General features: G+C 50.9%; 1 long non-coding RNA gene across 2 annotated transcripts in view; it reads left to right on the forward strand.

Moving 5' to 3' along the window:
• The first annotated feature begins 510 nt into the window (after positions 1-510).
• Positions 511-24,815, forward strand: part of LOC123600791 — a 107,390-nt gene continuing 83,085 nt past the window's right edge. For both annotated transcript variants that reach the window (XR_006713798.1, XR_006713800.1), the window contains exon 1: positions 511-571. This is a non-coding gene — a long non-coding RNA (uncharacterized LOC123600791). The remainder of the gene's footprint in view (positions 572-24,815) is intronic.

The following is a 24,815-nucleotide window of genomic DNA, read 5'->3' on the forward strand; positions in this document are numbered from 1 at the left end:
CTTGTATTCTTGCCCCTTCTGGTTTCAGTGTAATGACCAGCTAACATGAGAAAGGGCTTGGAGTGGGGATGGGGCACCTGGGTGGCTCAGTTGGCTAAGCCTCCAACTCGATTTTAGTCCAGGTCATGATTTTGCAGTATGTGAGTTTGAGTCCCACATCAGGCTCTGTGCTGACAGTGCAGATCCTGTTTGAGATTTTCTCTCTCTCCTCTCTCTGCCCCTTCCCTGCTCCTGTGCTCTCTCTCTCTTTCTCAAAATAAAGAAATAAACTTAAAAAAGAAAAGTGTTGGATCCACAGCTAGTGGCTAGCTGCTGATGTGACAAGAAAAAATTAGACTAACTTCTTCTCTCACGCATCAGAGTTTCCACATCCAAGTGCGTGTGGTTCCTTCAGTGTAGCCCGCTTAGAAAGTTTGATACATATGCCCATCATGTCACATTGTCGGCATCTTTGGAAACCCCCTGTGGCATTTGGTCTTGACTATTGGTGAATATTTATCTTTTTTTTTTAGGGTGAACTGTATCTTTGGAAATACCCTAAGGTCATTTGGATTCAACCCTGAAATACAAGGTAAGGCAACAAAATAGGTGATTCCACTTTGGCTCACTACCTTTTGAAACATTTCTCAGGGAAGTGTAGTGTAGACATTCACTGTTCCACAGGTCCTAGCTTATGTGCTGTACAAAAGATTTCTTGAATGTCTCAGAATCTTGACATGTGAAATAAAGCTGGAGTGGCTATTTGATGGGGAAGGGATGAGAGAAAGGTGGGCAATGATGCTCACAACCAGATGGCGCATGACCTTTTCTCATGATTTTGAGCTACTTTGTGGGCCTGGGGAGTTGGAGTTCCCCTGGCAGATACATTGACTCTCTGATCTTGGGTCAGCTGGGGCATCAGTGACAATCGATGAATATTTTCCTGCCAAAGGTGTTGCTTAGTCTGACTTTATCTAGAAGACACAATAAATAGAAATGATTTCTCTTCTGTCCATGACAAGAGTGTGGCTCAATCTGTTACGAAACAATATCATGTTTTTTTTACAGGAGTCTGTTTCTTTGCCTTAGCTGGACAATTCAGCCATCATTCTCAAGATGGCTTGAAAATGTTCTTCAAAAAGAACTAAATCTTTTACCTTTCTCAGTATTTTCACTGGCTTCAGGGAGGGCAGGAGAGGGGCTGGACAGTTGCCTTTGGCAATGTCCTGGTTACCTCCCTTTCTTTAAAATTTTTTTTAACGTTTATTTATTATTGAGAGATGGAGAGACACAGAGCATGAGCAGGGGAAGGGTAGCAAGAGGGGGAGGCACAGAATCCGAAGCAGGCTCCAGGCTCTGAGCTGTCAGCACAGAGCCCAATGCGAGGCTTGAACCCACGAACCATGATATCATGACCTGAGCTGAAGTCGGTCGCTTAACCAACTGAGCCACCCAGGTGCCCCTACCTTCCTTTCTTTAAGCCTGGGAAGTCTGTGAGATACCATTGCCTTGGACATCATCTCACTTCTGTACACTTCGTTGAGCCTCTGAAGTGTCCTCTTTGCAAGATTTCCGTGACTTTGGCCCTGACTGGGCTTGATTCTCAGGCTTCAGGAATACCTGCTCACTTTTTGCTGAACACCAACGCAGCATACACTTCCTGTCTGCATCAAACCAGCTGGGGCTGGCTGCGGTGGAGATGGGAAATACGTGACGGGCTGACATTGAGGGGTTGCTGCTATGGGCTGACACACATCAATCTCTCCTCTTCTCCTTTTAGGGAAAACCTGTCTGGTGAAGTTACTGTCATATGAAGATTGTGCAGTTTATTTATTTATTTTTTAAAATGTTTATTTTGAGAGAGAGAGAGAGAGAGAGAGAGAGAGAAAGAGAGAGAGAGAACAAACATGAGTAGGGGAAGGGCAGAGAGAAAGGGAGAAAGAGAGAATCCGAAGCTCATTCTGTGCTGTTAGCCCAGAGCCCTGAATGGGGCTCCATCTCATGAACAATGAGATCATGACCTGGGCTGAAATCAAGTCGGGTGCTTAAACGACTGAGCCACCCAGGCGTCCCGAGATTGTACAGTTTAACAGGGCCCCCTGAAGTTGTGCCCTTGCCTTTGTTATTTTAGATAAGATCAATGAAAACTGTGGAGAATTACTCCACTTCTGTGAGCTTCAGTTTTGTCATCTGTGCAGTAATAATAACTCCAACCTGGGAGATCGTGAGGACCAAATGAGATGATTCATACAAAGAGTTTGTATGGTACATACTGGTACATAATAGGTGCTCAAAAATGAAAGCCATTATCGTGATTACCAATAGTGACTCCAGTTGGATGTGAGCTGGGGCTGGTTTTGGTCAGGTGAACTAACTGATCCCAGGGCAGGCACATGGAGGGGCTGGGGAACTGTCCATGGTTCTGCCTCCATTCAGCTGAGATGAGTAAATGTCAGTAACCACCTATTTTGTGTCATTCTTCTAAGCACCAGATTCTTTAGACAAAGGGAAAGGCCTTTTTTTTTTTTTTTTCAGCGTTTATTTATTTTTGGGACAGAGAGAGACAGAGCATGAACGGGGGAGGGGCAGAGAGAGAGGGAGACACAGAATCGGAAACAGGCTCCAGGCTCTGAGCCATCAGCCCAGAGCCTGACGTGGGGCTCGAACTCACGGACCGCGAGATCGTGACCTGGCTGAAGTCGGATGCTTAACCGACTGCGCCACCCAGGCACCCCGGGAAAGGCTTTTATTGGGACTCACAGACCGTCTCATATGTGCATAGGTGAGAGTGTGTGTGACATGCCCTGTCGGTGAGCATGGGACTATCTCATGTACATGCGTATGTGTAGGCATTTAAAAACCATTGTGTGTGTGTGTGTGTCCGTTTGGAGGGAATGAATGGATGGGGGTTGAAGTGAAGGAGGGGTATTGCTATAACGTAGCTCACCTGGGTAAACTAGATGGTGAGAAGGCCCCAGCTTGGCCACGAGGAGAGGCTGACTTCCTAGAACTTCCTGGAGACACTGAAAAGTACACTGGCCCCCACCCCATGCCCCTCCTGGCCCACCAGAACAGAGTAAATCTGAGGCCAGAGTGGAACTGCTCTCCTGCCGGGCACTCCAAACTAATTTTCTGGTACATTATACACTTGGCCTTTTGAACAATCAATAGCCTTAAATGCTGTTTGGTTCCTGCAGCCAAATCCAAAAGAAATAAGACATAATCCATCTGGCTGATATGGCCAGAGCAAGAAGGGAAGGAGAAAGAAAGGGGGGGGGCTAGAGCTGCCCTGGGGAATTTCTGCTTGGCTCAGGAAGGCGGGGGACTGGAGGGACCTGCCAGCTCTTGAGAGAATGGGCCTTTAAGAGATATTGATGGCTAGCTAATCACAGCCCCATTTGTCTCAATGCATCCTACCCATAGAGCTGTCACTACGGCAGTTGTGGAGTTCAAGTGGGGAAGAGCTGGGATGAGACTCAGGATGCAGGGTTCAGAGCGAGGGGTGCTGTGGGTGTCTTAGAGTCCTGGATGGAAGGGTCTGGCTTAGTCTGGGGTTAGATTTGAGATGTAAACCCCCAGAAGTCCTGAGATGGCACTAGGCAGGGTATCCCTGGGGGGCAGGGATCTAGGGTCCCAGAATAGGCTTGGGGCTGCTTGGAGAAACCCACATCTGGCTTGAGAGAAGACAGCATGGCCCCTGCAGGCCCTGCCCTGCGCTTAGGCTACCAGAGGGGGGGATGTGAGGAGGTGCGTGGAGGGAGAGAGGGGGTTCCACAGAGTACGAGCAAGTGCAGAATCAGCCTTCTTCAGAGCCTCTGCTCCCATAGGGTGGAACTCCCGGAAGGATAAACAGCACCTTAGGTGTCCCTGGTCCTTCTGACAGCCTAGCTGGGAGGGCTGCATCCCAGGGGCCTCCAGATGTCCTCTGGTTCTCTTCCACCATCAAACTTGTGCCCCACTCAGAGGGATGAATGAAAGGAGTCAAGTGCCCAACTGAGGGCTCAATTTCCCCATCTCTTTAAGACGTGGTCACCGTCTAGAGACAGGTAGGTGGAGAATGCAGACCTCTGCTGGACCCGGGGGTTTGGGTCATTTCCCTTGGCGATGGAATGCCCAGACGGTGGGAGAAATGATGTTTATGGTGTGAAGTCAGTCACGTAGCAGCCTGGCGGGATGTGGGGGAGGCAGGAATGGCACATCTTTCCAGAGGATTATCTGGGAGTGGTTTCCCTGGGGAAGGCTTGTAGGTGGAGGGGGGAGGAAGAAGGAGGCGGCACCTTTCTTGCCTTACGCCGCACCTGGCTCTAGGGAACGGGACCCACTCTAACTGCCTGTCTGTATCTTCAAGCACTGTAGGTGACCCCTTAGTCTCTGGGAGCAGTGGAGTAGGGGAGGGTGGGAAGGCCAAGGAGGGGGGTCAGGGCCGGGGCAGAGGGGCCTCAGGCAGGAAATAGGGAGCCTAGGGTGGACACATCCCCCATCCAGAGGGAGCCTCAAGATGGGCGGGTGGGGACTAACTTGGGGAGTGGTGAAGCCAGGCTCAACATCTGTTTGGGCCACCGGAGGCTTCCCAGCTACTCACAGCCAGGGCCCGGGGAGCCTCCTAAGGCTTGGCTCCGCCTGGCCCTGCTTAGCTGGAGAACTGTTCTGGCTTCGTAGGTCCAGGGCAGCTCAGCCTTCGGCTGCCGCAGCAGCAGGAATCCAGTGGTGGCGGCAGCTCTGTGATAAGGGCGGGGCCTGCGCACTTCTCCGATGGGTAATTATGCTTGGAGCATGTTCTATGGAGATGCAGGGCTTGTCTGACAAGGCACGCTCTTGTTCCTGCTGCTGAGGCAGCTCGGGAGCGGAGCGGAGAGGCCAGGGGCTGAAGGTGACGTTGCCGCTTGGGGAACCTATCGTGGATGATGAGCTGCCGATCCCGAGGGGCACTCATCCAACTGGGCACCCCCGTGCCTCCCCCAGCCAGGGGAAGGCGAGCAAGAGGGGGCTCAGCGAGAGGATCCTTTTGAAGTAGGGGGCGCTGGGGAATGCCATACGCTTATGGTAACGATGATAACAGTTTATTGTTCACGATTATTATAATAGCAGAGACACCAATATTTATATAGTGTTCTGTACTTTTCAAAGCATTTCCACATTTGGTTTTCTCCATCCACCTTTCACGTAGGGACAGATCTTTATCCCTGCTTGAATAAGGAAAACCTGAGTCGCTTGGTTCAGATCACAGGGCAGAGCCCTGTCCACAGCCTGGTTTCATGACTTGGATTTCAGAGCTCCTTCTCTGCCTCCCAAGTGGGGCAGTATTTCTGTTCTGGTCACTCGCCACTCGCTAGCCTGGTGTCACTCCGGATGCTGTGTGTGAGGTCGCAGGGCAGGAGCTGAGGGAGGGGGAGAGGGAGGAGGCCTGGGTCCCCGAGTTGGGATGCGCCTGCGGCAGGACAGGCCTGGCACAAGAGGGGGAGTGAAGCTGATCTGAAGGCATGGGCATGAGCCAGTGAGACGGGCCCGCTGAGTATTTCCACAGACTTGGTGCTGCAGCTGAGCCGCCATTCTGGGAGGAAGCTGTGACGCTGATTGCCATCTGCGTGAGCAGGTCCGTGAGCAGGTCCTCTTTAAAAGACATGGTGTGACAGACTGCCCTTCCCCTGCAGCACGCACGTGAAGTTGGTGCCAATGAACACCTTGCAGATTCCACACTGAAAACCTGGGAACCAGAGAAGATGACAGGGTTGTTCAGTAGGGCCGCGTTAAACCAAGGAAGCCTTCCTGTTGGAGGCACTTCTGAGTGGAGTCTGGGAGGAAGGAAATAACAAGCGCAGTAGAGGCAGAGCAGAGGGCCAGGGGCAGAAGGGTGAAAGGCTTGGGATGGTGAGCATGTTAGCTTGGATGGGCCTAGGGGTGGAGAACTGAGGTGGGTGAGGGGCCAGGATAGCTGGGGGTTGAGGTAAAAGGTCGGACGTGACATTGATAAGCCAGAAATCGAGGAGGCTCTGAGGATTGTTAGAAGGGAGGAAATAAGATCAAAACAGGGCGTGGAATGCTTTGCAAAGCTCTGTGTAGGATGAAGGTTGAAAGGAGAGACCAGACAGGTATGGGCAGGTGAACCCTCCGGGAGATAGCTATGTTCCATTCTGACTTGGAGTTCCAAGTGCTAATCATGGAACCTGGAATTCTCTGGATGGCCTCAGGACTTTAGGACGCTCTGCACATCCTCACCCAGGTTGGGCTGTGTTCTGGAACTTGGCAGGTTGGATGGCTCCCCACACCTCATTGCCCCACCCCACGGTGCCTTCCTTCCCCCAGCAGGGACCCCAGCCTTCCCTCTACAGGACACCAGTTCAGCGCTGGATCCTGCCTCAGGCTCCAGGAGAAATCTTGCTGCTCTGGGAAGATGCCCCGCTGCTCCTTCTGCTCTGCTCTGGGGTGATTGATGGCTGTGGGTAGGTGGGTGAGCAGCCTCCCCTTGCCCCGCCCGGTTCAGATGGTTGGAGTGGGTGGGAGACAGACTCCCAGAGTAGCCAAAGAGGAAGTGGCAGGGAGGATAGGCCAGGGGATGACCCACACGCTCCAAGGGTGGTTCTAGACGAAGGGACTGGTTCCAGGGTCCAGGAGATGGTTGCAAAGTACCAAACAATTAGCTTAATGCTGGATTCTTCTGAGTAGGCAAAAAGTACCAGTTTGCTGCCTAATTTCTTGGTTTCTCGGGGCCACCCTGCAGTAAGGCCTTGAAAGACCCACAATGTGGAGAGTGAGAGGAAACTGAGGCCCAGGTAGAAGGAGGTGCTTTGCTCTGTGTGCTCTGTGAGTCCCACTGTGAAGTGTCTTCTCTGAAGCATTGTCTTCCCCTCTGGACTTCCACGGTACACGGTTGGGAGGGGGGTCTCTGTGTCTCTCTTTGCCAGGCCTTTCTAAGGAATTTTAAAGGGACAAATGCTCTTCTTCGGATTGGGGATGGGGGGAACCCGAGAGCTATAGGCACCTGTAAAACCAATTTAAAAATCAGTCTAGCCAACCAGCCCCCAAAGGAACCAAAGGGAGCTATAGAGTAACTCAAAAGCAGACACTAATGGAGGAGAAAAGAAATGTAGTTACATATTCATCAGCTTTTAAATATTCATGAGGATTGTAAAGCAGATTAATTTTCATGCCTCATTTCTCCCGCGGTTCTCGCTGTCCATATTTTACCGCAGCAGCAGAAGAAAAAGGAGCTATGGATCACTTGGCCAGTGCCCTCGCTATCACTTAAGGAGCAGTGTGCGTGCTCATGTGTGTATGTGTGTGTGCGTGTGTGCATGTGTGTGTGCCTGTGTGTGTGTGTGCCTGTGTGTGTGCCTGTGTGTGTGTGTGCCTGTGTGTGTTTGCGGGGGCGGGGGAACAGGAGGAGCCGTCACTGTGGAGGTGAAGATGTTCATCTCCTGAGGGGTGGGCCTGTCCCGCCAAGCCAGGACGATGCGAGGACGGCGCAGGACAACGCAGGGAGGTCATGGAGGTGTCTGAGGGAGGGGATCCATCTGGAGCAGAGAGGACTCTGGAGGCATCGAGTTGATTCCTGGCCTCCCCAGGGTGAAGAGGGAAAAAGGACGTTCACCAGAGTCAGCAAGGGTTTTCTCTACACTCCCCTAAACTAACTGTCTGAGAAGAACAACGATCCACTGATGGACTGAGGTGAGAGAGCAGGGGCGGGGGCGCCAGACGGGGTGAGGAAGTTGCGGGAGACACTGAAGAACAGAGGGACAGCACCCAAGCGGGAGCAGAAACGGAGAAGGAAATGAAGGGGTGGCTGAGGGCCCACCTGTTCCAGGTGGAGAGCATTAGATGAAAGGACAAAGTTTGAAATGATGAGATTGGAGGCTAGATATCTGGAAGGACTTTCAGATCCCGGGGCTGTTGGACCTTCCCTCTCTGGGGATGGGAGAGGGCTTCCTCTGAGTCATACCCCAGCTGCCGCCACCCCACAGAGTGGAGGGAGCCCGGGGTAAGAGGTGTAGCAGGGACCGCTTGGGGAGCACAGCCAACAGGTGTCCTGCTCAGAGCGACTGGGCAGAGTTGGGGGGAACTCAGTGTCAAGAGCAGGGTATCAGGGTGAGCCAGTCTAGGGCCAAGGGCAGCGAGTGTTGTCGTCCAGAGTCATGAATGGGAGCCAGGCAGCCTGTGAAGTAGCAAAGATGGGCCCTGGGGGACAGAGTCGCCGATGCAGCCTCTCCCGGGGGTCCTGGAGTGGGGCCCCTGGGCACTGATGCCATCTGGCAGCCCTTAGTGGTTTGGGCCAACTTTCTTGGAATTAGAGGAGGGACGAGCTGGTCCATCCTGGTCTGCCAGCCCCTGCCCCACTCTGTGGAGGCAGAAGGGTGTTCTGTGGAGCACAGTCCTCGGGGTGCTTTCTGGTGACCTTCGAGTGTCACTAGGCCAGACCTCCCGGGTGAGTTCCCTCCCTAGTCTTATTCCCTCCGTACTGCCTTGGACCTGAATTCTCAACCAAAGTCCAGCCGCCCAATGGATACCTGCACATGGCTGTCTAGCACACATCTCAGACCCAACACATCCACACTCAGACTGACTGCCCCCAGCACGCAGACCTGTTAGCCAGCAACCGTCCCTGTATCGGTCAATGGCCACTCTACCGGTCCAGCTGATAGGTCAAAAAACTGAGGAGTCATCCGTGACCTCTTTCTCATCCTGTCCTTCAGCGTTAACACCCGGAATCTTCTGAGTTCACTTCCACCAGCTTTGTGGCCACCGTTCAGGCCCGAGCCCCTGCCTTCTCTTATCTGGATAATGATGGTAGCCGTCTGCTCTCTTTCTGGGGCCTGTGGGAGCTCCTCGTAGTCTGGCCCCTCCCCTTTGTCTCTCTGACCTCGTGTCTTTGTCACTTGAACCCCCAGAGCTACACTGATCTCCCCGCTATTCCTTGAGTGAGCCAGGCCTGAATGTGGGGCTCACGCCTTCCCTTCCTCTAGGACTTTGCTCAGTTTGCCTTCCTAGTGAGGCCTTCCTGAGCACTCTAAAACGCTGATCCCTTCCCCAGTTCTCTCTCTCTCCCATAGTGCTCTATTTTTCATAGAACTTTCACCTTCTAACATGATGCATGACTATTTATTATGTTTTTTTGTTGTTTATTGGCTGCCCCCCCCCCCCGCCCCACCGGACTATTAGCCCCTTGAGGGCAGAGATTCTGTCCATTCAGTTCAATGCTTTATCCTCTGCACCTAGAGCAGGTTCTGGCACACCTGAGCTCTCCTAGGAGATTTCCCCAACGAACAGTTATTGACCAGGAAGCTTCCCCTTCTTCCCGTAGAGGAGTAACTCCTCCAGTAACTACATCTGATGAAAACAATGGAAAAGTGGGTAAAATACCTAAAACCATTACTTTCAGATAGTAGGCCACAAGTAGCACAAAGTGGTCCCTGGGAGAAGAGAGGCCCTACTTTCACATCAGTTTATCCCCAGGCCAAAGCAAAGGAGCAGGGATCCCAGACAGAGCCCAGGGGCTGAATTGGGAAGACTCAGGTTTGGGGATTGAGACTGGGGCTGAGGAGGCTAGAATTCGTAAAGAAGAACACTGGAGAGGGGTGCAGCTGTCCACGGAGAGTTCTGAAAATCTGCAGAAGGGTCCTCGAAACTTTAGCTGAGCACTGATCTGGGCATAATTGGGGTGGAGCACCGCGAGGTTCTGGCGGAAAGCCGAAGGCTGAACAATTCCTGAGCTCACACGGGAGCTGGGGATGGTTCCGATTTGTCCCTGTGAAGGTGGAGAGAGCTTGTAGCTCATGGTGCATTGGATACAGTCCTCAGAAGGATGTGAGCTTAGTCAGAGGCCAAAGGCTGCTCTGGACCCATCCAGTAGAGCTTGAAAGCAAGGTTTCATAGGATCACAGTGATTCCAAATAACTGCGAGCCAGAACGAAATCCAGTTCTAAAACCATATGACAAAGTCCAGATCCCGATGTGAAATTCACAATATCCATCACCTAATGATAATAATAATAATAATAATAATAATAATAATAATAATGATAAATCATGCAGAGAAAAAGGAAAACATGAACTGTAACCAGAAAACAGACCAAGCAACAGACACAGACCACCCCCCCCACCAGTCCCCACCAAATAAGAAAGATGGTGGAACTAGCAGACAAGGATGGTAAAGCAGGGATTACAAGTATGCTCCATAGGCTCAGAACTGAAGAGGAAAACATGAACACAATAACGAGAAAAATGGAAGGTTTCAAAAAGCACACGGAACTTCTAAAGATGCAAGCAGAATAGCTGAAGTGAAACCCAATTGTTAAACACACAAGTGATTTTATTTCTGCCACAGCCACTACCAGGACCACATGGGGGGTGGGGGCACTTTTCCCTTCCAGCTTATTCTCCCAGCAGTCCGTGCTTGCCCCTCCTGTGAGGGCGCTACATTTGGTTTCTCGGTTCCCCAGGACTCTGGAAAAGCAGGCTTCTTTTCTGTTTGACCCCCAAATGCAGTCTGGATTTCGGGGAGCAAGCAGTGGCCCTCTTGAGTCTCATTTCAGCTGCTGTTTCGTGAATCCCTCCTGTGTCTTCTGATCGGAGCACTCTGTCACCTGTCCAGCTCGGTAGTGAACCCCTCCTCTCCATCAACAACTTACCTGAGTTGTTCCAGAGCTCTTATAATGGTGTGATAAGCCAGAGCTGGCCTGCCCCGTAGAGTTACACATTGAGTCCGGTTGGCACAAGGCAAGGAAGAAAGGGACGAGGTTCAGGAGATCGGTGGGGATAAAGAGGGAGAGGGCACACTTCATTAGGAGGTCAGGGAAGGCTTCATGGAAGATGTGGCATTTCTGTGGGGTTTTGAAGGATAAAGTTTGGGCCAGTGGGAATCAAGGGGCAGGCGCTGTAGGTGAAGTAGGGTATTGTCTTGAGTTGTCCTCCCTTCCTGAACCCCCAGGCTCCCCCCTTCTCCTGGGGTTCCCGTCAACTCTCTTGCTGTCAGCAGTGAGTTCTGCAGGCTCCAGGCACCCAGGTTTTCCCAGCAAACTAGTGACACCAAGTGCGGGCAGCTTCGGAGCCCAGCTATTCCTCACCTCCTTGGGCTCTGACCAGATGGAACGAGGCCCCAGATGGGCGGCGTGTGTTTCCAGGACAGGCTCAAAGACCAGCCCGAGGGGACAGGTCTGAGCCAAGACTAGATGACTCTTGTCTCTCTGGCCCTAAGCCCCCGTTCAGCTGCTCCTCGATCCCCAGGTCAGCGTTGCTGCCGTGAGGCACCCCTTCCTGGTTTGGGGACATTGGAGCATCTCATTTGTCATCTTTCTCTCATTTTGTTTTCCCCGTCCCGCCCCCCCCCCCCCCCGCTCCCTCCCATCTTCCATCTTGAGCGTGTGTGGTATGATCAGCTCCCAAAAGAGGCTCAGTTTTTCCCAGGCTGCTTCCCACATATCACCTGGCCTTCAGAGTCCCTCTTGCGGGGGGGGGCAGTGCGGGTGTGTGCAAATAAGCAGGGCTGGGGGAGCGGCGCAGGTGCCCCTCCTTCAGGCGTGTTTGGTATAGATAAGGAAGAGCTTGTCAGCCATGGTGATGTCACCGCACAGAGCCCAAGGTGGGAGGACCAGAAGCAGGGTTCCCCAAAGTGGGAGGTCTGAGCGAGGTAGGTGGGGAGCTCAGACACGGGCTTCGACGTGACGTGTGCACCTCTCCTCACCTCCCACCTCCCCGGGTCTGCCACGTCATGGCCTCCACGTGTCACCCAAGCCAGATGTTCCTCCTCTTCCTCCCCCACAAAAGGGTGGAGAGATGATGTCCACCGTGTGGCTGCCAGGGCGTCTCGATCCCCTTAGGGCTTCCCCCGCCTGAAACCTCAAGCCCTGAGCTGGGGCAGTGCTGTCGTGGGCCCGGTCGGGGGGAGGTTGGGGTGGTTGTGAGCCCTGACTTTGGCGCCCGGGGGAGCTGGGCCTGAGTTTCATCTCCACTCTCTGTATGCTCCAGACAAGTGACCTAACCTCCAATCCTCAATTTCCTTATCTCATCTGGAAAAGTGGGATAACGGCACTCCCCCACCGTCTAGTGGGGACACGTTGGGCCCCGAGTAAATGGCAGGTGGTGGTGTTTTGTTGTTGTCGATGGACTTGCTGAGACGGAGGAGGCAGGACCTCCACAGGCCTGTCCTGGCTCCCCTCTGCCTGACTCCCCACCCCAGCTGCTTTGCTAAGCCCCCAGCTTCCAGACCCTTGTTCTGGATCCTTGTCTGACAGCCCCCCAGAGGGACACATTGCATCCTTAATTGCAATCCTCTTGCTCGGCAAAGCCATCAGCACCTAATGTCCCATGTCGTTGCTGCTTCTCTGCCTGCGGACACCTCGCTTGTGGGGGCTGCTCAGCCACCCAGGGCAGCTCCATCTGGCCAGGACCGGCCATGGTGGGGAGAGGGATGGGCAGGCCAGGATGTTCCACGGATGCTTTGGTGGTAATTTGCTTACAAGTAACTTAATATCAGAGGGCAAAGTTCTCCGTGACTCTATCACTGGTCCTTTCTACCACTTTAGACCTTTATTTATGGCCCCCTAGAAACCACAGGGGTACCTCTGGTCTCTTAACACCAGAGCTTTGTCCATCTCTCCAGTGCAGGGAAGAATCCTGAACCCAGGGATAAACTGAGCCCCCCTGCCTCCCTGCCCCCACCGATGCCCATGCAGAGTTTTAAGGTAGGGCCCAGCAAAATGTCAGGGCTGGGGAAGTTGAACCTGGAGGAAAACCTGGATGCTGCTGGAGACCAGGATCAAGGGAGAGCTTGTCCTGGGTGCTCGGATTCCCATTCCCTGGGTCCCGGGGCAGGCCCCCTCCTCTGGGCTGGCACCTGTGTGATCCCCGTCCCTGCTCCCGCACCCGAGGAGCATCCAGGGGGCATAGCTCCTCCGGAGTTCATGTTCAAGACTGGCCCGAGGGTGGCCTTGGCTGGCCCCCAGATGGGGCAGACAGGAAATGGGCAGCACTGACACTTTCTGTCAGTTCAGGACAACAGACTGTTCAGAGGAAGTCCGGGGGTTCCCCATTTTTGAGAAAGAGCTTGGTCAGGGGAAGAGGGAAGAGGAGCCTCTCAGCTGCAGCTCTTGTCCCCCCTCCCTGCCCCTCCCTTGTCCTCCTGGCCAGGTTCCTGCCACCTCCACTCCCAGGCTCCAGGATGTGTCTCTTTTACCTTGAGCCCAGGAAGAGACACAAACCCCTTTGCTGGTTCGTCTTAGCATTGCTGGGATCCGCTGGCATTTTCACAAAGGACTTCCATAAATACTAAGGGAGAACAAAAGGGAAGTAATTACAGAAAATACAAACAGCATGAAAATAGTCAAGTTTCTAAAGTACAGGTTTCCCAGCCTCAGATAACCACCCTGGAGCCCAAGAGGCTGGCCCGCCTTCCTGGCAGGCCCCGTGCCAGGACTCCAGCCTTCATACACTGGCCTATCACTGAGGGCCAGGGGCCAGGCCGAATCCCCTTGCCCTTAACTTTCCCACCTGAGGATTTGCCTCGGCCGCAGCTGGCCTCCCGAGCTGTGGTGTCCGAAACACTGAATGTGTGTTACTCACCACTGGGCTTCAGGTGGAGGCCTTGACTGCCTTGAGAGCACCTGCTGAGACAGGTAAGCCCGGGTCTCTGCCCCCAGGCCTGTCCACCGCACACCCACTACCCAAGCGTATTTCCACTGCCTTGACCGTTGTGGCATTACTGTCTGACTCACTGTGGCTCCTGAATCGTCCTGCTCACACGCAGTGGTGAGCACACGGCAGCCATTTGTTCAGCGTGACCCAACCCCCTGGACCGAGGTCAACTGGATTAGAACAGGCACCCGAGCAGAGCTGGGCCAATCAGAATTCGTCTTTGGGGTATTATAGGGCCTAGAAACTGCCTCTTGACACCATTCTTTATTACACGTGGGATTGGGAGCCATGATGACCATTGTGAGTTTTGACGTCGGCCCAGATGCGCAAGGAGAAGCAGAAGGGTGTGATGGGCAGCAGGAACTCCTGGTTCCTTGACATCAGTCCTGACTCACGCTTGGCCACGTTCCCGCCTACCAGACACTCCTGGGTCCGTTTAGCAAACTTTTCCTTTTATTTAAATGCCAGTTTGAGTAGATTTCCGTAGCTTGCAACCCCCCAAGTCTCAGCCCATCCCACCACCCCGGAAGTTGGGACAGATACAATAGGGCAGCCAGGCTGTCAGACAACCAAAGCTGCGGCCCCCGCAGGGACTTGAGTGAGGCGCTGAGAAGTCCCTTGGGAAAGCGTGAGAGCAGCCAGGAGCATCATCAGCCTGTTCCACGTTGTTGTGGGTGGGGAGCCCGGGGAGCTCACTGATGGGGCAGCGCAGTGCTAGCAAAGGGGGACCTTGAGAATATTGCTCGTCCCTTGTGATCAACATGGAGTGGTCTGTGAAAGGGCCTTGGCTTTCCTTCCAGCATGCCACCTTCTGACCACTCCTCCCCACCCTGTTGCTCCTGTCCATGGGGGTGTAAATGCACAGACTAGGAGTCTGAAGTCTGAGCTTGAGCCCCATTTCAGCCACTGATGAGCGGTGTGACTTAGATAAGTGACTTCCCCTCCCTAGGCCTTCCTCCACCCCCACCCCCCACTAAAAAGGGGTAATGTACTCTGCAGGGCTCCATCAAACTCTTCCCTCCCTCGCCCCATCCTTGCTTCTCCACCTATCTTCTCCTGCCCAGCATGTGCCTCCCCAGCAAACCTTCCCCTCTGACTCCATCCCCTTCAGGACCTTCTGATCCCCTTCCTATAGTTCAGGGCCACCATGTGTTGGGCATGGGTGTGTAGGGTTTCTTTGAGCCTTACTTCTGGGTGGGGTGCTGACTCAGTCTCCCCCATCAGAGTGAGACTCCCCAAGGGCAGGGTTCCTGTGCTTCCTCCTCCCTCTAGACCCCTCAATGTGCCTGGAGCAATACAGGGACCAGAGAGGGTGCCTGGAGGCAGGCTGCCTTCCCTGACCTGTCCATCTCCTCTTTCCTTTCCCTCTCCCCACAGGGAAGACATTCCAGAATCTCCTTTCTAAACTAAGCAAGAGTTATGGGCTCCCCAGGCCTCTTTCAAAAACTAGCTCTTGCCATGGGAGGGGGCATTCTGGCTAAGTCTTCCTTACATGGCTGCCCCCCAACCCCCATCCTGGCTTCATTCTCTCTGCAGGGGCCGTGGCGCGCCCCGCCTGAGCCAGCCACCACGCGCCCACCCCCCCCCCCCCCCTTGCGGCAGGCTCCTTCCCTTCCTCTCCCCCTTCCTGGCTCTCCCTCCTGTCGCTGCCACCCATCGTCGCCCCCCTGCCTCTCCCAGCCTTTCTATTCCCATCCTGGCTTGTCTCCCCAGGCAGCTGGGAGCAGGGCGCCTTCGATTTCTCTATTCAGTCTGAGGCGTAGCAATTTTCTGCTCTCCCGTAATTAGGGGAATTTTAAGCAAACTCCCCGACGGATGATTACAGCAGGTTCAATCCAAGCTCCTTTGATCAGGGAAGAATGAGGACGTTGTTGGAATATTCCTCGACCTGCTGGCCAGACAGGCTCTGAAGCGGAAGTCTGGCTCTTGGGCTCCCCCTGGAGGGCTCTGGACTTTCATCCTGGTGCCTGAGTGACCCTGGGTGCCGGGGTCTTTCCAGGGGAGGACTGGGTTCAAATCTTGCTTTGTTAAGGATTATCCCAGAGGTGGCTTCTCTGGCTTTGGGCCCATATCTGGACTCAAAGCCAGGGTCGGTGACTTGGGCAGGGAGGGAACTTAAAGAGGCACATCGGGCGGTCTCCCAGGTCATACAGGCACTCTCCAGTGGGACATCATTCCCACTGCAGCCTATGTGAATGGGGATTCCTAGGGTTTTGCAGTGTCCAACCTGCACCGCACACTTGTAACCTTGAACCTGCCGCCAGGAAGCTTGAATGGCTCCATTTTTCTAAAACGTTGGAGGGATGTCAACTCCTTCGTGTTGAAAGAGGCTCTTTTCTTTATTTTGTCCGTTTCCCTGAGTCTTTTGTGTCTGCCAAAGGCAGTGACGAATAACAGCAAGAGCATGGCCTTTGGAGCAGCCTAGGGAATGGATTCCATTGCAGCTACTTCCTGGCTGTGTGACCTCGGTTAGTGAAGGAACTTCTCTGAACTTGAATATCTATCCCAAAGGGTTGTTTTGAGGATTAACTAAGGAACAGATTAAAAACACTGCTTGGCTCATAATAGGTGCTCTCAGTAAATATCATTCCCTTCTCCTTTCCCTGCCCACTTCACACAGTTTAAAAACATCACCACCCTTCAGGGCAAACCCTACTCTCCTCTGTGTCCCCCCCCCCAGCCCTGTGTCCCCCCCAAAGCTGTGCTAGAGAGCAGACTGAGTGTATTAATAGACTATTAATGTCTCCGGCATTCCCAAGCAGTGGGCCTGGCTTTTCCATAGGTTAATTAGGTCATATTTCAGGATAATTATGGCGGTATATTCCTGCACTAATTAAGTGGCTTTAAACCATCTTCACAACGCAGCTCCATGAATCATAATTAAGCCTTACCACCGAGTGCCTCTGCCAGCCACGGAGCCCCGCACGTGGCCCGCTCCGCCTGCGCTCAGTCGCGGGAGTGGGTACACTGGAACCGCGGGTTTGAAAAGGACTTATGTTCCTGGGATCATGTCAGGATGATTCCTAGTGAATATCGGATGAGGCTTTGCACGGTTTCTCTTTTGTTTCCACAAGGAGGGAGACGAAGAGAAATACAGTGTTCATATAGGTTTATTCTCTCCTCCTTGCTGCTCTGTTGACTAGATTTGAATAGATTCCCAGGGGATGCGGGCGGGGGTGAGAGAGGGAATGCTGGAACACAAAGTTGCAGGTGTCGGTCGGCGGTGAGTGTGCGTGAGAATTTGCATTGTACCTGTCGTTCGCTAGGGACCGTGTCTACCACGAGCCGGCTTAGTTCATGACTACCTGGGAAGGAAAACAAAAGCGTCAAAACACACGTGTCTGGGAGGGCTGGATGTACCTCCTCCTTCCTGACTGTTTTGCTCTTGACATGCCTTGCAAGTTGAGCGGCTCACACCTCAGGAATGGCCACCATTTTGGCTACTGTCCGTTCTAGCTGAGTCATGGCGGGATTCTTGGCACCAGCGTCAGGAGATCCAGTTTTGAGTCTGGGCTCTACAGCTTGCTGGATGTTACCCTGAGAAAGCCCTCTGGCCTCCTGAGCCTCAGCTTCCTTGTCTGGAGAAGGAAAACAACACTAATTGTCACGTGGGGCTGCCGGACAAGTTGAATAAGACAACTGGAGGGTGCCAATGACTTCAAGGAGGAGTCAGCAAATTCTGAGCTGTTCTTCCAACCATGGAGAAGGGCTTACGTGGACAGGGCCACACTCCCTTCCAGGACTCCTTGGCACTTATCTGTCTGATGGCTCTCGGGTCTGGTGTGTTTCGCTTGTGTTCGTGGAAGCCACAGAGGGTCCCTGTGGGACCAGGATCTAGGACCTCGGGTGCCGTAGCACCGAACATTCACCAACTGGGGCCACCGGGACACACGTTTTCTCCTGCCTGAGAGAATGTACAAAGCCTGTCTTACCACCTCCTACTACTGGAGCTTGGAGAGGCCACCATGGTGGCACGAAGAGGATGATCATGGGATGTCTGGGAAAGGTTTATGAATCAACGTCTGGGAACCTCAATCCTAGGCTCACAGTCCTCAAAACTCCTGGCCTCTGTGGTTCTCCTTTTCCTGTCTCCCTGACTTCACACTACACCATCTCCCCACCCTGCTCCCTGCAGTCCTGCCTCCCCCAGGCAGCACCTTCCCAGAGCCAGAGGCTCAGGCAACAAAGGGGAAAGGGGGAGACTTGTTTCTGCTCGCTCTTGTCTCTCTCTCTCTCTCCCTCTCCCTCTCCCCTTCTCTCTGTGGAGAGATGGCCCCAGGCATTTTGAATAAGACACTAATCAAATAAGGACAGGTCACAATACACCAGCATCTTCTGCGGAAGCCAGGGAGCTGCTCCGGTGTCCTCAGCAAAAGGACAGGGAATTGGGGGGCAGGGGGATGGGGAGGAGGCAGCATTGATTTAACCTGGTTGTCACATATAGCCCCTGGCCCCTCTGACAAGAGAACACCATGTGAAGGCGCAGATAAGCCCAGCTGGAAAATTGACAGCAATGAAGGTAGCCCTGGTTCCCCCCTCGCTGCTGTGGCCTGTGGATTACGGCTCTGTTAGAGTAGAGAGAGGTGAGAGGCGAGCGAGGCTTCCCCCCGGATACCACCTGTAGATAGAGGGAATGAGCCTTGTTCTCCCTGACGAGCAAATGGCCATCAGGAGATGAGAGCTCTGGGGAGGGGGTGGGGAGATGGGGGGTGGCATCCTGTTGAATTCAGATGGAGAAGAGGGGCCGTTTTTTTAGTGGAGACGCAGGTTGGACCCAAGGTGAGCTGCCTGCTGTCTGCACTGAGGAAGGGAAGAGAGGGCCGAGCAGCGGGCAGCCCAGTACGCAGCAGTGGGAGTGGGCCGGCTTCTGTGGGATTGGACGGCTGCCCCGTGCCCACGGAGCTCTTCTGGAAGCAAGAACAGCCTGTTGGAGATCTCAGCCCGGGAGGAGCAGCTCTTCTGGAGGGGGAGGCTGGGCGAGGGTGGAGAGAGTACAAGGATCGGACAGCCGATAATGGGGGTGGGTGGTTCTTCCAGGCAACAGTATGGAGCCGCGGGGGCCCAGCTTAGGGAGACAGCTCCCCCTGCGTATGGCATTCACACTGACTCCTTGTGCCCAGGAAGCCTCCACCATGACATTTAAACATGCGTGTTCACATGTGAACGCACATCTGTGCGTGTGTGTACACCCACGTAACCACGATACATTGGCATGAGGTGGTAGAGGACGGTCCTCCTGAGACCACCAGTTCAAGGTCACGGTGCAGCCTTTGGTATATGACTCTACCTTGCTGGGCCTCAGTGTCTTTGTCTATATAACAGGAATGAGCAATCCCTTGCTTGCTCACTTCAAAGAGCTGTCATATGGGGCGCCGGGGTGGCTCAGTAGGTTAAGCATCTGACTCTTGGTTTCAGCTCAGGTCATGATCTTGCGGTTTCGTGAGTTCGAGCCCCGTGTCAGGCTCTGCCCCGGCAGCACGGAACCTGCTTGGGATTCTGTCTCTCCCTCTCTCTCTGCCCCTCCCCTATTGGCACTGCCCCTGTGTTGCTCAAAATAGATAAACTAAAAAAAGAAAAAGAAAAAGGAGAGCTGTCAAGGTAAGATACAGAGGGTGGGCCAACCCTCTGTAGACTATAAAATCCGCTCCAACCATGAGACCTAGTGAGGGTCATGTTGTTGTCCTACCTGAGCCTCTCTGGACAAGGAGGAGGGGGTGGGGATGGGCACAGTGTCAGCTCCTCACGCCTCCTCCACCAGCACCCAGCCCGTGGGGAGGAGGATGAGTGGGAATCACTCCTTCATTACTCTTGTCAGAGCCAAAGGGGTGGAGGGAGAGGCTCTGGGGCTGAAGCCCAGTTACATAATCCGTTCGACCAAACCCAACTCTGTGGAGCATACAAGGATAAGTAACTCTCAAGGATCTCTCCCAGGGATTGAGACACGGAAGACAGGAATACAGCCACTAATAGGTGTCTATCATGGAGAAGAAAAAAGATAAAAGAGTACACAGGAGAAACTATTAGAAGAAACAGTGACTTAACTTTTCCCAGAATTAAAGGGACATATACGCGTTCACGAGAGAAAGGGATAAGAGAGTGCTGAGCAAGATAAGAAAAAAACCTCATTCACAGATACATGATGGAGACATTTAAGTGCATCTCAGAGAGAAAACCTCCACGTAGATCACCTACCAATAAGGAGAACCAGAGTGTCATGATAGGACAACCGAGTGATATCCAGAAACTACTGAAGTTTGTATAGAGCGAAATATTTATTTAGCTATAATAGGGGCGAAGTAAAGATAAATAGGGGCATAAAGATGTATGCAGAATGTATTCCAGTGATTAAAAAAAAAAGGGAGCACATACAAGATACCAAAAATAAGACCGAGCATGTATTATTCTTCTTATTTTACTATTGCTTGAATAGATGATGAATATATGTCACAGTCTGGAACTATATTCCAGATAATGTCAACATGATAGCAGTCAGGAGAGACAAGAGGTGGGAAGAGACCAAAACCAAAGCAAACCAAAATCACCAAAACATCTTGCACGTGAGAAAAATAAAAACATACTACCAAATAGCCCTTGGACTAGAGAGAAAATCTTAAGGGAAATTATAAATTACTTAGAATTAAAGGTCAAAAAACAGCTCTGCATGACAGAATGTATGTCCTACAGCTAAAGTAGTCCCACGAGGAAAACTTATAGCTTTAAATACATCTATCAGAAAACAAGAAGGGCTGGGGCGCATGGGTGGCTTGGTTGGTTAAGTGGCCGACTTCGGCTCCGGTCATGATCTTGCAGTTCAGGAGTTCAAGCCCCGCGTTGGGCTGTGTGCTGACAGCTGAGGGCCTGGAGCCTGCTTCGGATTCTGTGTCTCCCTCTTTCTCTCTCTGCCCCACCCTTGTTCACATTCTGTCTCTCTCTCTCAAAAATAAACATTAAAAACAAATTTAGAAAACAAGAAGGGCTGGAAACAAATACAGTAAGTAAATGTAGTAAAATAAAAAAGAAAGTAAAGTAAATAAAGTAAAAAAAAAAAAACAACAACAGTAGAGAAAACCCAAATAAGCAAAAAGAGAATAATAATGATTAGAACAGAAATAAAGAAGAATGCCAAGAACAGCAAAAACAGTATAAATGAGTACTAAAAACAAAAATTTCCCTGAAAAGACAAAATAAACAACTTTGAAAAGACCCATAAAATAAACATCAAGAAAACAAGAGAGCAGATTTTAAAATAAACTACAGAATTAACCCAACTCTGTGGAGCATCAAAGGGTCTCTCCCAGGGGCAGGGAGAAAGACTATGGGGTAGAACTAAAATTTTTAAATATAAAAATAATGTTAGAACAATAAACAGGTATATGCAAGTATATACATTTGAACCTGGATGAAATGTACAGATTTCTGGAAAATATGCTGAAACAGAGACAAGGTAAATAGAAGTCCTGAACAGACTAATAGGATTTGGAGGGAAAGGACTCCTCTTACACTGCTGGTGGGAATGCAAACTGGTGCAGCCACCGTGGAAAACACTAGGGAGTTTGCTCAAGAAGTTAAAAATAAAACCACCCTATCATCCAGTAATTCCATTACGGGGTATATATCTGAAGAAAATGAAAACACTAACTCGAAAAGATATCTGCACCCCCGTGTTGCCGTGGAGGGAAGTTGGGGTGGAAGAGAATGCAGTCTGAACGAGTTGTGGTTAAAATATTGTGGTTAAAATATTCTACTTTTGCAATTTTGCAATGCACAGACACATTTCTAGGACCCTCCCAGGATCCCGGAGAGGACAGTAGACCTGTATCTGACAATAGCAGTGAAAAAATCACAAGGGCTTCAGGCACTAACAACAAAGGCCCAGGATCACAAAGTGGAAAAAAAAAAAAAAAAAAAAAAAAAAAAAGCATTAAACTTTAGGAAAGCCATTAAAGGAAAGACCTAAAGAAAAAGAAATACTATATCCACATTTGGGATGACTTAATTTTGGAAGGATGTCTATTAGCCTCCAAATTAATTTCTACATTCCATTAAATTCAAAGTGAGCAAGAATTTTGGGGGAATTTAACAAAGTGAGTATAAAATTTCTATTGAAGAATTGAGGTCCACAAATAGCTAATCCAATTAAAAAAGAAGCAACAAAGAAGCAACATTTGTTCTGCTGATAATCAAACTGATTACAATAAAAGCGTAATAATAAAAAGCAGTGTGTTCTTGGCATAGGAACAGACAAATAAGGCAGAGGACCAGAATAAGAGACCAGAAACAGACGTAGACACACAGAAATAAACTGAATAAAAACAAGTCTAAATGAAAACAAACAAACAAACAAACAAACAAAAAAACACAAAATACAAGGGAACTCCTTCTGAGAGAAGTAGCATCACAAATAGTGAGAGAATGAATTATTTAGCAAAAGTCATCGAAAAGAAGATGGTTCCCTATTTTGGAAACGAATTAAATTGGATTGGTACTCAACACTAGATTTTTCAAAATTCCCAAGTGAAGAAAGACCTAAATGTGAAAAGTAAAATTATAAACCCAAATGGAAGAAAAACGTATTAAAAATAACTATGAGCCTCAAAGTGAGCGTTTCTTTGAAAAGATTTAAAAAATAACCAGACGCAAACCATAAGGCACAGAATAAATAGATTTGATCACACCGACATTAGAGACTTTTGTTTAAAAAAAAAAAAAAAAACCCAGAATAAACAAAGTTAACAGAGGAGTAACAGACTGGGAGTAGATATTTTTGGAAGTCTAAAAACTGACAAAGGTTTAATATGCAGCATATACAAAGAACTGCTAATCTTTCGAAGAGAAAAAAGGGAAGAGGGATACAAACAAGGCCATTCATAGAAATGGCCATTTGAAGAGCTAATGGCTACATAAAGAGTTACTTAATTTCTTGAACACAAATTAAAATAAGAAGATATGGGGCACCTGGGTGGCTCAGTTGGTTGAACGCTGAGTTCATGATCTCACGGTTCATGAGTTCAAGCCCCGCATCAGGTTCGCTGCTGTCAGTGTGGAGCCTGCTTCCTCTGTCCCCCTCTAGCTGCCCCTCCCCCGCTCTCTTTTTCTCAAAAAAAAAAAAAAAAAACCCACAAAAATTAAAAAAAAAGAAGGTATCATGTTACCCCCTCAGATTGGCAAAAAATTCGAAAATTGGAAGCCTATCAAATACTAGTGTGGAGGCAGGAAAAAGAAAGCCTTAAGCCTTCAGTCCCTGTTGGTGGAAGGTGTAAACCACGCAGAAAGAAAAACCTGGCTGACCTTGGTACTGAGAGTCTGTGTGCCCTTTCCCTGCCACTCGCACACTCTGGGTGCACGACTCAGAGTCTCTCACACTACCACGGGAGGCATGTGCAAGGAGGTGCCCGTCGGTCCTGGTCAGGATCTGAGCCAGCCTGGTGTCCTTCATTCGAGTGTGATGATGGCATACCATGCAGAAGTCAGAGGTAATGAACTGCATCTCCGTTCAACAACTTGGGATGATCTCACAAGCAACCCAGAGGGAAGAATCCTAAGAGACAGCATGGAATTGATATCATGAAACCAGTTATGTACATTTCCAAGCACAGACCACAGTGTGTTTTTTTTTAATTTTATTAAAAAAATTTTTTTTAATGTTTATTTATTTTTGAGACAGAGAGAGACAGAGCATGAACAGGGGAGGGGCAGAGAGAGAGGGAGACACAGAATCTGAAACAGGCTCTAGGCTCTGAGCTGTCAGCACAGAGCCCGACGTGGGGCTCGAACTCACGGACCGTGAGATCGTGACCTGAGCCGAAGTCGGACGCTTACCTGACCGAGCCACCCAGGCGCCCCATAACAGTGTTTTTTTTTTTTTTTTTTCACAACAGTGTTTTTAAAGGGTGCCCGTGTGTCTAAAACGAAACTCCCAACGTTAGAATGGAAGGGCGTTTTAACTACTCAGGCGTGACACAGGGACACCTTTTGATGCTTTTGATGCACCTGCACCGAAAGGTAGTAGGTCTGTAACTTGTTACCCAGAAATGTTTGCCGTGGAGACTTGCCACTTACCCCGCCTCTGGGCTGAGGTTTGGGGATGGGGTGAACAATCTGCTTTGCAGATAACCTGTCAGTAAGAGGAAGCTAAAGGTTTGATGACTGCTTTAGAGGCCACATCAAGTGTCTTTGTGTCAAAATGCATTCATCAAAACAAAACAAAAACAAAAACAAAAACACCCCAAAGTGCATTCATCAGGGCGTCACTAACCCTCCCAGAAGTAAGTTAAAAAACTCCTGTGTTCCAGTAAGTTCTCTGGCCTGTGGAGGGGCTAATCTTATCTTCTCCTGTGAGAGGCATTTGTCCTGTGAATCTCTGTGCTGCTGAAACAGGTCATTTTAAAATGGGAACATTGGTCTCTTCTGGCGGACCACATCTCGAGCCAGGGTTCATGCTCCGGGGTCCCAGGTCTCATTAGACTCCCTCGGGGCCTCACTTGATGATACTGCTACCTCTCTGTTTGCATTTAAAAGAAAAAGAAAAAAAAAAAAAAAGAAGTGAAATAAATGAGATGGGGGAAGAAAAGTGAAAGGATTACTTAATAAAATAATAGGGATCAAAACAGTAAAAACAGACAGCTCTGGTAAAAAAGACAAAAAGCCCCACTGGATGGGACCATAAAGGGCCAAGTGAGGTCTTTTGTCTAAATTAAAAATAACTAAGCCATAAAGTAGGGAGACCGAGGTTCAATATGTGGAATTTCCAGAGGCTGCAGTACACGGCCGGGCACAGGGAGCTCCCCTGCTTTCTCCCTTAGGCTCTGGATCCTGGGCCAGATACTGAGATGCCCCAGCTGATGGGGCAGAGCTGACAGAGGGTTTCTCCCCGCTTCTTGCCCCCCCCCCCCCCCAGGTCTGCAGCTCTAGGTTGGGAGCACAATTCTGGCCTCAAACTCACCTTTCCTGGCCTCTGCTCATGTGTCCACCTGGCCTTTGCCCAAGTGGTCCTCTCCCCCTTCCTTCCTTCTGCCCTCCTCACTACACCTACCTGCCCAGTAGGGAGGGGAGGAGTCACCACCTGTGGGCTCGTGTTCCACTTCTGTCCCCTGTGGGCCATGGGACTGGGCAAATTGTGTCTCAACTTCCTTAGCTCTCAAATGGGGAGAATCATAACATTGGCCCTGTCTGCCACCCAGGCATCCTTTGGAACCCTAGGGAACCACAGAAAG

The sequence above is a fragment of the Leopardus geoffroyi genome, chromosome D1 (genome assembly GCF_018350155.1).
Source record: "Leopardus geoffroyi isolate Oge1 chromosome D1, O.geoffroyi_Oge1_pat1.0, whole genome shotgun sequence".
NCBI lineage: Eukaryota > Metazoa > Chordata > Mammalia > Carnivora > Felidae > Leopardus > Leopardus geoffroyi.